Below are 14,393 nucleotides of genomic sequence, written 5' to 3'. Positions count from 1 at the left end.
ATTCTAACACCTAAAATTAACCTGTGCAATTCTCAAAACAAAAAACACCAGCTTAGTCCACGAAGCAAAACGCCTTTTTGCTTCTGACTTGTGCGTGATGTTAGAGACGGACTGCTCGTCCGCCCTAGCTATAGCCATGAAAATGAGAGAGAAAGGGACTGTACATTTGCTTGTGATGTTAATTAGATACAGACTGCTCATCTACCATTGCTATGGACACGATCATGTGCAAAGGATGATATCCCGTCAGAATACTACTGCATCAAATTTGTCGCATATGACGTGTGTGTGTGTGTGTGTGTGTGTGTGTGAGAGAGAGAGAGAGGGAGAGAGAGAGAGAGATTGAATTTATCAAATTCTATTATATCACATTGAATTTTAGAATAGATAGAAGCTACATGGAAGGATTTGTACCATGTAGGGGTGGGGCAAACAACCAACCCCCTTATCATTTTTGCTTTTGATTTTCAATCTTCTATATCTTTCGAATCAAAATCCTAACTTAAGTTTGGTTTGTATATTCGAGTTTCTGGTGATGAGGACTTTCAAATAACATTCATTTTGAATACGTTTTGATGAATTTTAAAATTTCGCTAAGTTTTATCTTTTGAAACTTAGTAGGAGCAACCAACAAAATCGTCCGACAAAATCATAAGTTTTAACTTCCAGCTTTGAAACTTAGTACGAGCGTCCGACATAATCATAAGTTTACGAACCTACGAGCAACAAAATCATAAGTTTCAGAAGCAATAATTTAAAACTTGTTTATCCTTTGTGCAAGATCCAACGACTTTGCAGATCGTGAGGCAATAGAGGTGCTTGCATGACTGGGTAGATGCGTGCCTCCACAAATTTCTAAGAATCTAGACGAATGTCTAGTTTGGGCTTGTGCCCAAAACTAGAGAAAAGTGTTATACTGGGGCGGGCAAAAAATGTAAATGGCGCATGCATCGTGCAAATGCATAGCAATGGCTTAATGTTTGGCAACAAATGCAAGCAATCTGGGATAAGTATCGATATCACATATTTTTCTGTAGTACAAAGCAATCCAACGACAACAACATATTGTTGTATGTGGCGTGCACGACTACACTTAATCCATGGATCTGATTGAACCTATCGACAAGCTATGTCCTTTTCTCAATCAATGGTTTCGCTCCTATGATTACTACATGATTTTTAAAAAAATTAAAGGGGAATATATTAATATCGCGCAGATACCAATTACAACCAGCCTCTGGACCTACAAAATGTCGTAATGACATCCAGGATACACACAGCCAAAGAAAAAAAAAGAGAAAGGAAAAAACAAAGGTCCCACCACGGCGATCGACTTATCTCAGTAGCCGCACACAAACCACACCACCAAATGCAACACTCGGAAAACATAAAAGGTCTTCAAAAGCAACGCCTCCAAGAAGGAAACAATGCACAAGCACCATCGTTGCTTGATCCAGGATCTTACGTTTTCACCTGGAAGAAGTCCGAGCTCTCAGAACAACTCCTTCAGCAAGGCAATTGCCAGACACAACCAATGAGGGCCAGACCTTAGGTTTTCATCTTGAAAGTCACGGCTCGGTACTTGAGGAGCACCACCAAAAATGAATTCCTCCAGTGCTGCCGCCCTCACTTGACACTGTTGCTCCTGAGAGTTAGCAAACACCTAGCTGACTCCATCACCTCGAAGGCTCAATCCAAAACAAAGAACCTCAAAGAGTGCCCCAAGATTTCTACCGGAGAAACAGAAGACGAGAACGTGCATCAACCCATATGCATAGATTACCCCAATGTCACCTCGGGAATCAGAGAGTGGAGTGCCAAAACATATATCAAGTGAATCAATACGATACCCCATTGTCACCACGAGTATTCATATGCAAGACATATATCAATTGCTCTCAAATCCACAAAAGTATTCAATCCGATGACAACGAAATCTCGAAGGGAAAAACTCAATTCATCACAACAAGATAGAGAGGGGAAAATACCATATGATCCGACTATATTAACAAAGCCCGCGATGTCGTGGTTCTAAGTCTGACAGTAGTGTAGGGGGGTAGGTATGGAGAGGCAATATCTTAGCTATGGAGTAGTTTTAGACACACGAGGTTTACGAGTTCAGGCCCTTCTTGGAGGAAGTAATGGCCCTACGTCTCGGAGCCCGGAGGCGGTCGACTGGATTATGTATGTATGAATTACAAGGGTGCGAACCCTTTACACTGAGGAGGGGGGTGGCTTATATAGAGTTCGCCAGGCCCCTCCCGCCCTCAGTTATGCAGGGCTTTAAGGTACATTAAGGTCGTGCGTTACTGATAACGCCACCAATAAAGTGCTATGATGACCATAAAAGCTACTTAATGACCAACCGTTAGCGAGCGGAGTGACTTTAGATCTCCTGGCCGTCGAGTGGTTGGATTGTGGTCGAGTGGTTGGCTTCATGGTCGAGTGTCTTCGAGTCTGTCGAGTGGAACACCTTCAAGTCGATTGAAAGGTGATTTCTTCTAGAGATGTCCTTGGGGAGGGTAGTTTGGACAGGTCCATGACCCTACCCTAGGTACATAGCTTCATCATTAACCCCCGAATGGATCGAGGTTTGAGTGGGGAAGGAATTGAGAACTTCTCCGACCCATTTTCCACGCCATGAGTATATCTTGTTTCGGATCAATGAACCTGAGGGATGACACCAACTTCTTTTTCAATCGCCTTGATCCATTCTTAGTTTTTTGTCGAGTGAGTTTCTTTACTTGAAAAGCTTCGAGTGACGGTGTGGAGGAGATCTTCCGTTTGACAAGTTGTTCTGCTGCCCGCGGATTTCGTGGGATTCGAATTTTGGGAAGCGCGCGGGGCGGGGGAGGCCACAGTAATCGGATGGGATAGGGCGGAGCCGCCTCGATCTCCGTGCCACCTTTTTCGCCACGTATCGCGCGCGTGACTGTTGCGGGATTTGACAGGATCGTCCAGGCCTACCAGTCAGCCACTCGGAAGTAACCTCATATAAGGCACCGGACCGGGGTTTCTTGAACAGTGCGTTCTCATTTCCTCTTCTCCTCCTCAGGCTTCTTCGCCGCGCTCGCTCTCGCCCCAGTGCCGCCGCTCCGTACGTGTCTCGCCGGCGACGATGGGGAAGGAGAAGACGGTGGCTCTGGAGCGGGCGAAGAAGGCGACGGCAAAGGCAAAGGGGAAGGCGACCAGTTGGGGTGGATCTTCCTCACGAGCCGGCCTGCCGAAGGGCTGGATCCAGGGCGACTGGATCCGCTCGACGATCCGCCAAGAAGACCTCGACGACCTGGCCGACGGAGGACTGATCCCCCATGGATCGGCGCGGCTTCCGGGGAAGGAATCCGAGCCGCAACCTCGGGAGGGTGAGCGCATTCTCCTTGCCACCCACGTCGACCGTGGGTTTTCCTTGCCTCCTCACCCTTTCTTTCGGGGATTTCTGAATTTCTTTGGGGCACAACTCCACCACTTCACTCCCAACACAATCGTGTATCTCGCTGCTTTCGTGTCTTTGTGCGAGAATTTCTTGGGTTGTCGGCCTCACTGGGGTCTTTTCAAGCACATTTTCACCTGTCGTTCTCAGACGGTGAAAAAGGCCAATCCGAGTGATGAGAGAACACAAGTGATTCAGATGTGTGGGGGTCTTGGTGTTCAGATGAGAGGGAAAAGTTCCTTTCCGGCCATGATTCTTCCCGACTCGGTCCGCGGATGGCAGTCGACCTGGTTTTACTGCAAAGACCAGCTGATGCCAGGGCAGTCGACTGGTCTCCCTCCTTTTACCATGGACCGAGTGAGGAAACCCTCCTCTTTGAAGGTGACCCCGGAGGAGAAGGCGTAGGTTAAGGTGCTGGTCGAACGAGTGGTCCAGCTTATCCGTGACGGGGTCACTGGTATGGATCTCTTGGAGGTTTTCCTTCGGCGACGCATCCAGCCACTTCAAGCTTGAGACCATCCGATGTGGATGTATTCGGGGACTGAAGACACCACTCGGATCCACCCGGAGGAGGTCGACGACGACACACTGGAGGGATGGCTGACGGGCATCACCAGAAACAAGGATAACCCCAGGGGAGCCAGGAGAGTTCCTCCATTCGACTAGTCCCATGAACCAGACAAGGTCCGATTATGAGCTTTTGACTATAATCTGAATTCACTCACCTGGCTGTCTATGCTGCGTCAACTGACTTTATTCTTCCTGCTTTCTTTCAGGCCCTTATCAAGATGTACTCAGTGCCCAACGGAGAGTAAGAGCAAGACCTGGAAGGAGAGGCGAGCGGCGGTGACAGTGGCGAATGGCATTCTAACGGAGAAGGGGACGAGGAAAGTGACGACTCAAGTGACGAAGAAGAAGTCGAGTCACCTCCTCGTAGGGAGAGGCGATCCAAGCTTGACCAAGAACGACCAAGCGCCCGTGAAAAGGTGATTGCTCAGACTGGTCAGTCTTCAAAGCGTCCTCGGACATCTTCACCAACCCCAACTAAAAAAAACGTCAAAGCATCCCAAAGTTGCAGAGCAGAAGCCTCGGAAGGCATTGCCAAAGATTAAGATTGACATCCCCGTCGCTTCTGCGTGAGTGTCTCCCTTTGTATTCACTCGACGCTCCGTGCTGTTTATTTTTTCTTGATTTAACCAGATGAACTTTGGAACTGGCAGCGCCGCTACTTCCGGGACTTCAGCTTACAGGGATGAGGATGAGGTAATGGAGGATGCGGTCACTTCCAATCTGGGTATGATTTCTGTCATTCTGTCTTTATCTGGCATTTGATGAGGAAAAATAGGAAAGCTCCTGCCAGCAAGGTGCCACAGTCGACGCCGATAGCGGAACCAGTCGTTCAGGACGCTGGTGATGACAATCGGGGTTCTGTTACCTTCGTCGTACCATTGTCGAGTGACCTGCCTTCTTCGTCGACTGCTCAAGCTCCTGCCGACCCACCTTCAGTTTTTGCCATCCATCATGTCCCAGAGGACGAAGTGAATGCTGCCAAGGAAGCCATACGCCAGGCGGGCATTATGATGGAGAAGATGAAGACGGTGCGGGACGCCAGTCAGGCCGCCTATGACGCTAGCTCGGCTCTCCAAAGCAATGTTCAGGTTAGTTGGTCCCCGCTTGTTCTGTTAGGATATGCTATCTGAAGACTCTCTTTCCGAAGATCTTTGCATCTGTACACCCACTGGGTGTGTCGATTGAATTTTTGGACTAGTGGGGGCATGCTTAGTGCACCCACTGGGTGTAGTCCCCGAGACTATGGTGGACTACTGGCAGTCGACTGTAGTCTTTGTACTTTGATTCTTTCACTCGATCTGGTCTGGCCGTGTCGAGTGTAAACCGAACCAGTGGGGGCACTCATAGTGCACCCACTGGGTGTAGTCCCCGAGACCGTGGTCGACTGCTGGCAGTCAACTATGGTCTTAATAGCTTGTTTGTTGTTGTCTTTCTTTTTTTTACACTCGCGTCGAAAGGTTCTCGTCGAGTGTTAACTGAACCCGTGGGGGCATGCTAAGTGCACCCACTGGGTGTAGTCCCCGAGACTATGGTGGACTGCAGGCAATCGACTGTAGTCTTAGTATTTATTGTCTTTGTCGTTTTTCGCTGTAAAATAACTTCCCCTCCCTGACTGTAGAAATCTTGTGATCTTTGAGCTCACTTTGCTGACTTGGAGAAACAGCAGATCCAGCTAAACCTTGACTTTGAATTGGCCAAGAAAGAGCTGCAAAAGGCCAAGGACGACGCCAATGGTAAGACGAGCTTGTCGACTGGTTTGTCTTAGGCTTGGGTACCCTTCTGATCTTTCTGAATCAAGCACCATTTCTTTGCAGAAAAACTGAACGAAGCTCTGGCGAAGAAGGATCAAGACTTGCCTGCTGCTCAGAAGAAAGCTGACGACAGAACCGCTCTGGCTGAACAGAAACTGGCTTCAGTCGGCTAATTGGAAGAAGAGAACGCCAAGATGAAATCTGCCCTGGACGAAGCCAACAAGGAGGTCACGCGCTTGAAGAAGGACAAGGTCAACCTGAACGAGAAGATGGAAGGCATCGCTCGCAGGAGGGACGATCTGGAGAGCTATCTGAGGAGCCTTGCCAAGAAGTTGTTCATCCAGCTTGAAGGTATACATTTTGTTCCGACTGATTTTTTTTGTCAACTCAGCATACGAAAATTGACTTATCCTTGGATCGTGAATGTAGAGTTTTGCCGGAACTTCGAGGAGGAGACTGGGTGGATTGAGCCAGGTTTGGACCCCATCAACTCTCCCGTGAAAGATGAAACTGCCATGAATCTACTCCGACTGGAATCCCGCATCGACGGTGTTGTGGACTACTTGGCTCGACTGAAGGTCGCCACGTCACGGATCGACACGGCACTTTGGCCAGGGGCCACGCTCCAGAATGATCTCAAGTCTCTGATGACTCGACTTAACGAGATCCCTGGTCGAGTGCAGGAGTGGAAGAAGTCCTCCGCCCGGTGTGGTGCTGATGTGGCTCTGTCTTTGGTTCGTGTCCACTGCAAAGAGGCGCGAGAAGATAAGCTGGCGGCGATCAAAGTCGCTAACACCAAGAGGCATGACTTCCGATCCTTTATGGAGACTTTCATTGCTGCTGCCACTCGGATCGCTGATGGTGTCGACCTGGACAAGTTTGTCGAGCCTGCCAGTCCTCCTCCCGCGGAGTGAACAAACTTTTAATGCCCCACCTTAAATTTGCCTCGGAATGCCGAGTGGATTTTGTAACCGTTAAACTCTTTCGGGCTGGATGCCAGAGCACTTCGATCTGCGGTCTGGGACCTTTAGGATTTAGCCGAACTTGGTTTATCATTGAATATGCTTGCCTTTGCCTTCGAGCAAACTTTGTTATTCGTGAATTCTCTATCGAGTGGAACTTGTTCTTTACTCGAGACAACTTTTGTATTTGCGGCGTAGCTCCGAAGGAGAAGGTAGCAGTCGACCTGCACCTTGTCGTCCTTGCGGATCGGGATGGAGCGCACGTTGTAGTGGCGCAGCCCCGAGTAGGAGGTTTGCTCTCCACTCGATAGGATTTTTTAAATACTTAGGCGAGTACTGGGACTGCAGCTAAGCCCCCGAGTGGGAGGTTTGCTCTCCACTCGGTAGGATTTTTTGAATACTTCGGCGAGTACTGGGACTGCAGCTAAGCCCCCGAGTGGGAGGTTTGCTCTCCACTCGGTAGGATTTTTTATATACTTAGGCGAGTACTGGACTGCAGCTAAGCCCCCGAGTGGGAGGTTTGCTCTCCACTCGGTAGGATTTTTAAATACTTAGGTGAGTACTGGACTGTAGCTAAGCCTCCGAGTGGGAGGTTTGCTTTCCACTCGGTAGGATTTTTTAAATACTTAGGCGAGTACTGGGACTGCAGCTAAGCCCCCTAGTGGGAGAGTTGCTCTCCACTCGGTAGGATTTTAAAATACTTAGGCGAGTACTGGACCGCAGCTAAGCCCCCAAGTGGGAGGGTTGCTCTCCACTCGGTAGGATTTTTTTAAATACTTAGGCGAGTACTGGGACTGCAGCTAAGCCCCCGAGTGGGAGGGTTGCTCTCCACTTGGTAGGATTTCCAAATACTTAGGCGAGTACTGGACTGCAACTAAGCCTCCGAGTGGGAGGCTGGCTCACCACTCGGTAGGATTTTCAAACACTTAAGGTGAGTACTGGACTGCAGCTAAGCCCCCGAGTGGGAGGCTGGCTCACCACTCGGTAGGATTTCCAAACACTTAGGCGAGTACTGGACTGCAGCTAAGCCCCCGAGTGGGAGGGTGGCTCACCACTCGGTAGGAATTTTTTTTTACAAACATAGGCGAAACGGATTCGCAGCTAAGCCACCCACTGGGGGATTTCTCATGCAAACAAAAGCAACAACAATCACTGGGAAAATTATAACACTCTTGTCTTTGATAAATAAACTACAGAAGTTTTTCTTATTACATCTCATCCGAGTGAGAATTCAAGTGTAAAAGGGGCGGAGTAGCTCCACATTCCAAGCCCGTGGTTCGTCTTTCTGATGCTCAAGATTGTAAAGATGGTACGCTCCATTGTGGAGAACTCTAGCGACGATGAAGGGGCCTTCCCAAGTAGGAGCAAGCTTGTGTGGTTTCTGTTGATCCACTCGGAGGACCAAGTCTCCTTCTTGGAAAGCTCGACTCTTCACATTTCTGGCATGGAATCGACGCAAGTCTTGCTGATAGATAGTCGATCGGATCATGGCCATCTCTCTTTCCTCCTCCAAAAGGTCGACTACGTCCTGCCGGGCTTGTTCTGCTTCATCTTCAGAGTAGAGCTCGACTCGGGGTGCATTGTGAAGCAAGTCACTCGGCAAGACTGCTTCAGCTCCATAGACCAGAAAGAATGGAGTTCATCCGGTCGACCGATTAGGGGTGGTCCTCAATCCCGAAAGAACTGATGGAAGCTCGTCGATGCATGCGCCCGCCGCGTGCTTGAGGTCGCGCATCAGCCGGGGTTTCAGTCCTTTGAGAATTAAGCCGTTTGCTCTTTCTGCTTGTCCATTCGACTGGGGGTGAGCGACTGAAGCGTAGTCGACTCGTGTGCCTTGAGAGGCGCAAAAAGCTCTAAATTTTTCAGAATCGAAGTTTGACCCATTATCAATGATGATGCTGTGCGGAACTCCATATCTGAATATCAACTCTCTGATGAAACTGATAGCAGTGCAAGCATCAAGATTCTTGATAGGCTTGGCTTCAATCCATTTGGTGAACTTGTCGACTACTACTAGCACATGAGTGAAGCCGCTCCTGCCCGTTCTCAGTGATCCAACCATATCAAGACCCCAAACAGCGAAGGGCCAGACGAGTGGAATGGTCTTCAGGGCTGCCGTGGGTTTGTGCGACACATTGGAGTAAAACTGGCATCCTTCACATTTGTCGACTATCTCTTTCGCCATTTCATTTGCTCTTGGCCAGTAAAATCCCGCTCGGTATGCTTTAGCCACAATGGTCCGAGAGGATGCATGATGACCATAGGTCCCCGAGTGGATATCATCAAGAATGATTTGACCTTTTTCTGGCGTTATACACTTCTGGCTGACTCTAGTCGCGCTTTCTCTATACAACTGTCCCATTATGACGGTAAAGGCCTCGGATCGACGGATGATCTGTCGAGCCTCTTCTTTGTCTTCTGGGAGCTCTTTCCTTAGGATGTACGCGATGTACGGCATCATCTAGTCGGGAGTGATGACCAAAACTTCCATGATCAAGTCGAACACTGCTGGAACCTCAACTTCAGTCGAATCCATGGCACTTTTTGGCTGTGGGGCTTCGTCAGTGAAAGGGTCCTCTTGAACTGACGGCGTGTGGATGTGTTCCAAAAACACATTGCTGGGGATGGCTTCTCTCTTGGAACCTATTTTTGCCAAATCATCAGCTGCTTGATTTTTCAGTCGGGGTATGTGATGAAGCTCTAACCCCTCGAATCTTTTCTCCAGCTTTCTCACTGCATTGCAATAACCTGTCATGGCTGGACTTCTGACGTCCCACTCCTTCATCACTTGATTAACCACCAAATCTGAGTCGCCATAGACCATGAGGCGACGGACGCCGAGTGAAATCTCCATGCGTAACCCATACAAAAGTGCTTCATATTCTGCTTCATTATTGGAGGAATCAAAGTGGATCTGGAGAACATATCTGAGCTTATCTCCTCGGGGGGAAACCAGTACTATCCCAGCACCGGAACCATTCAGCATCTTAGAGCCGTCAAAGAACATGGTCCAGTGCTCCGAGTGAACTTGAGTCGGTTGTTGCTGTTCAATCCACTTGGCGACGAAATATGCTATTGCTTGGGACTTGATGGCTTTCTTGGCCTCGAACTTGATATCTAGGGGAAGGAGTTCAATCGCCCATTTTGCCACTCGACCAGTTGCATCTCTGTTGTGCAGAATCTCTGACAATGGAGCGTCGCTGACGACTGTAATGGAATGGTCAGAGAAGTAATGTGCAACCTTCTTCGTGTTCATATAAATCCCATATACAAGCTTCTGGTAATGAGGATATCTTTGCTCTGATGGAGTCAAAACTTCAGAAACATAATATACTGGGCGCTGAACTTTAAAGGCTTTTCCTTCTTCTTCCCGCTCGACCGTAAGTACTGTACTGACGACTTGTCCCGTGACTGCAATGTAAAGCAGCAAAGGCTCTTTGCTGATTGGGGCAGCAAGCACCGGCTGGGTGGACAGCAGAGCTTTGAGCTCTGCAAACGCTGCATCAGCTTCCGGAGTCCACTCGAACTTGTCTGACTTCTTCATCAGTCGGTAAAGACGCAATGCCTTTTCACCGAGACGAGAGATGAATCGACTTAAAGCGGCCAAGCAACCAGTAAGCTTCTGGACGTCGTGCACACGCACAAGACGTTTCATCCGGAGTATAGTACCAACTTTTTCTGGATTGGCGTCGATTCCCCGTTCGGAAACGAGAAAACCGAGTAACTTTCTGCCAGGAACTCCGAATGTGTACTTTGATGGGTTAAGCTTGATACACTAGTGCAGAACCGGGCAATAGCACCGGTTCGTAAGGCCCTTTAGTGCCGGTTTAGGAACCGGCACTAAAGTTTCGGCACTAAAGGCCCCCCCCTTTAGTACCGGTTCAGCACGAACCGGCGCTAAAGTGCCACCACGTGGCACGAGCCAGCTCCGGGGGCCGGGAGCCCTTTAGTACCGGTTGGTAACACCAACTGGTACTAAAATGTTTGGGGGGGTTTTGGTTTTATGATTTATTTTTCATTTAATTTTGTGTTTTCCATTTTAATTCTTTTTCGTTTGCTGGTATTTTACGGTACTACACATTGTACACGTTATGCATATATATATATATAAATAGAATTTCTAGTAGAACCAATCATATATATATCATCAATGTCTCACAAACCATATTAATTCACACATACACACATGTATAGCTATATACAATTTCTCCTACATATGCATGTTGCCTTCGGAGCCAGTGGCATTAGCCTAATTGGTGCCTTCGGAGCACGATGAGAATTGGAAGTGGTTCATGGGGGCGGTAGCGGGTAATAGTATTCTCCCTTCGGATTTATGACCTGGTCGAGCAAAAATCCCGCTATTTCCTCTTGAAGTGCTTCTATGCGCTCCGTTTCTAGGAGCTTGTCCCGCACCTCTTTGAACTGTTAAGAAGGAGATCAAAATGCATGTGTATTAGTTGTGTGACTAGATATCGATAATGGTGTAAAAATTGTGAATAGTGTTCTGACAAGCGTACCCATTCCTGTCTTTGAGATCTGCTCCTTTCGGACGCCATCATGCGAATGTTCTCGCAAACGCAGAATGCACACACATCAGTCCCCTGCGCCTGCTTCAGGGCCTTTATTACGAGAATGGAATTTAATTTGATCAGATAATAATTAATCAAGCATGATAATTAAAGAGATGGCAGCTAGCTAGCTAGCTAGTACTACTTAATTACTTACCTTGGATCGAAACCATTTCAGCTTTGGTTTCCATTCACCTTCCATGATGCTGATGAACCTTTCCCAAGCCCTGCCCGCCGACAAAGAAAATGAATAAAGGGGTTATTAAATAGTTCATATCATGAAATGACGAATTACTAAATAGGCCGAGATATATAGTTAATAATGATTGAAATTACCTGTTGACTATCCCAAACAAGATGTTATAGTCACTTTGTTTTTTAAGTAGCGAGTCCAATATTTCAACTGTTCCGGCGTCAACTTTAATGATACACAAGATCCAGTGAAATCTGCATGCACACACGTTTGCATGTCTTAATTAAGCGGGCATATGTAAGCAAAAACATGTAGCTAGCTAGCTAGTAGGCAAAAACAGAGAATTTGTAGTACAAGAAAGTGTGACTCACTGGAAGTTGTAAGGAAGTAGTATATCTTCATTGTATTTGAGGCGCTTCAAGAACTCTAGCATGCTGTCCTCTACCTCTTTTTCATGATGCTTGTTTATTTTCCATGTGTATTCATTAACGGTGTTTGGGTCAATGAACCCAATGCCATAGCATCCACCTTTTCTCATTTCATACATCTTCATCCTGCATAATACCACAGAAAAGAATATAGTGAGGATAATTACAGGTAATGATTGATCAAAAGGATCGCTACAGCTAGCTTGAGACTTAAATTACAGAAAGAAATCACTTACAGACAATAGCAACTGACAATAGATTTGTCGAGTGCGTCTTGATTGTATAACTGAAACAGTTCAGGATACTCAACGGCCACAGCTTTCTCATGGTAGTAATCATCCTTCTTGACATACACCATGAGGGACTCTCGATTGGATGTCTTGGTAATGTCCATGTACCATTGATGCAATTCATACATTCTCGTTGGGAGCTTGTTGACATCTTCTGGCTCGACCAAAGGTTGGCCCCGGACATATTTCCGTTTTATTTCCTCCTCTATAATCCCAGGCATGTCCTCGATCTCGAGGAGTTGTCCAACAGTGATCTTGAGTTCTTCAGCCTGCATTATATGCTCCTGGGTTATTACCACATCGCCCACCTCGGGAACGTAAACTGTTTGGCCACAATAATATTGGGCGCGCGTACTGTCACGTGTTGTTGGCGGCACAACAAGCGGGGGGATCGATTGCGCCGCCTGTTTTCCCAGCTGGGCAACGGTTTTCCCGCATTTTTTGACAGCTGCTTGTTGTTTGCTCGAGCTTGAGCTCGCCTCCTTCTGTAGACATCGTCGATGTAACTTCCTGATGTGGCACTCATAGTTTGTGTCAACAGGCTTAGGAGCTGGTGGTTCAGCCATATGAATGAAGTGGTCAACTACTTCCACAGGCACTTTCTCCTTTGGCGGCGGTGGCGGTTTCGGTCCAAAATGGGCGTCGAGTTCTGCCTGCACTATGGCATTGGTTTGCTCCTCGATCCTGTCGTAAGCCCTCACAGGAAGAGGAGTAGTGAGGTTTGGACCATATTTATATCGCTTGCCTCCGCCTGTACTTCCTGTACTATGACCTCGACTCGTACCGCTACGCACCATAGCTGCGGGGTGTCTCTTCTGCGATTGCTGAGGCGGCGGAGACGGCTGACGGGGCTGAGTTGGACGAGGAGGAGTGGCCTGAAGCTGTGTCGGACTTGCAGTGGCCTGAGGTTGTGCCGGACTTGGAGGAGGAGTGGACGTCTGACGCTGTGTCGGACTTGGAGGAGGAGTGGCCTGACACTTTGCCGGACTTGGAGAAGGAGGAGTGGCCTCACGCGTTGGTGGACTTGGAGGAGCGGGAGTCTGCTGACTCGGTGGCGGACTTCGACGAGGAGTCGGGTGACGCGGTGTCGGTAGCCTTCGAAAGATGATGCAATCCTTTCTCCAAAGGATGACACGATGTATGGCCTCTCCCAATGTGTGCTCGTCGTCACCTCCAGGAATGTCAAGCTGTAGCTCCAAATATGGGTCCACCACCTCATCAACCAAGACACGAGCATAACCCGCTGGAATCGGGTTGCAATGGAAGGTTGCCTCGGGGGAATTTGAAAAAGCAACGGCGTCTGCCACCTTCATGGATATGTTCTTCATTTTGAAGTGTAGCTCGCAGTTAGTGTTCTCCGTGATGTCATCCACGGGGTATCTATCCAGCACTACTGCGTCGCCCGGGGTGGAACCCACGCTACTTCTCGGCATGGATGGGGCGGTGGTATCCAATGCTGGATCATCCGCTAGCTGCTGCAGATGCTGAGACCCCCTTTGCTGGCTAAGTGAGTCGATCTGCTCCTGCTGCCGCTGGAATTTAGCTGCCAATTCCGCTTGACTTGCTTCTAGGCCTTGAAGGCGTTCATAGTCCCGCTTCCTATGCTCCTCCTCCATCTTCCTCTTCTTCTCCTCCGCAATCTTCTTTCTCGCACGGGTTCTGTAGTCGGCGTTCCAGTACGAAAACCCCTCATACCACGGAAGAGCGCCCTTGCCTCGTGTTCTTCCCGGGTGTTCAGGATTTCCCAGGGCACGCGTAAGCTCGTCGTTCTCTCTGTTGGGCTGGAACACCCCCGATCGAGCCTCTTCTATTGCAACAAGTAGCGCATCATCGGCTCCGTTCAGACATGCCTTCGTCAAAACATTGCTTGTCTTCGGGTCCAACTCCCCCCCATGCACATAGAACCAAGTCCTGCACCTGGGGGGCTAGCTCTTAGTAACCGGAGTGACACTTGCATCCTCCATCTCTTTCTCGGACTTATCCCACTTAGGCATTGCCAACGCGTAGCCACCTGGCCCCAGCTTATGGAACTTATCCTTTTTTTCGGCATTCTTCTTGTTTATTCTCGACCGTTCCTTAGCTAATTCTGAATCCTTGAATTTCATGAAATCGTCCCAATGAGCACTTTGATTCTCTAGTATCCCCTCGAATACTGGAGTCTTCCTTCCTCCGTTGACGTACTTCTCCCACGTCGTTCTCTT

The sequence above is a fragment of the Triticum urartu genome, unplaced genomic scaffold, assembly GCF_003073215.2.
Source record: "Triticum urartu cultivar G1812 unplaced genomic scaffold, Tu2.1 TuUngrouped_contig_3434, whole genome shotgun sequence".
In the NCBI taxonomy this organism is placed as follows: Eukaryota; Viridiplantae; Streptophyta; class Magnoliopsida; order Poales; family Poaceae; genus Triticum; species Triticum urartu.
The sequence above is the reverse complement of the archived record's forward strand: the minus strand, read 5'-3'. Positions refer to the sequence as shown.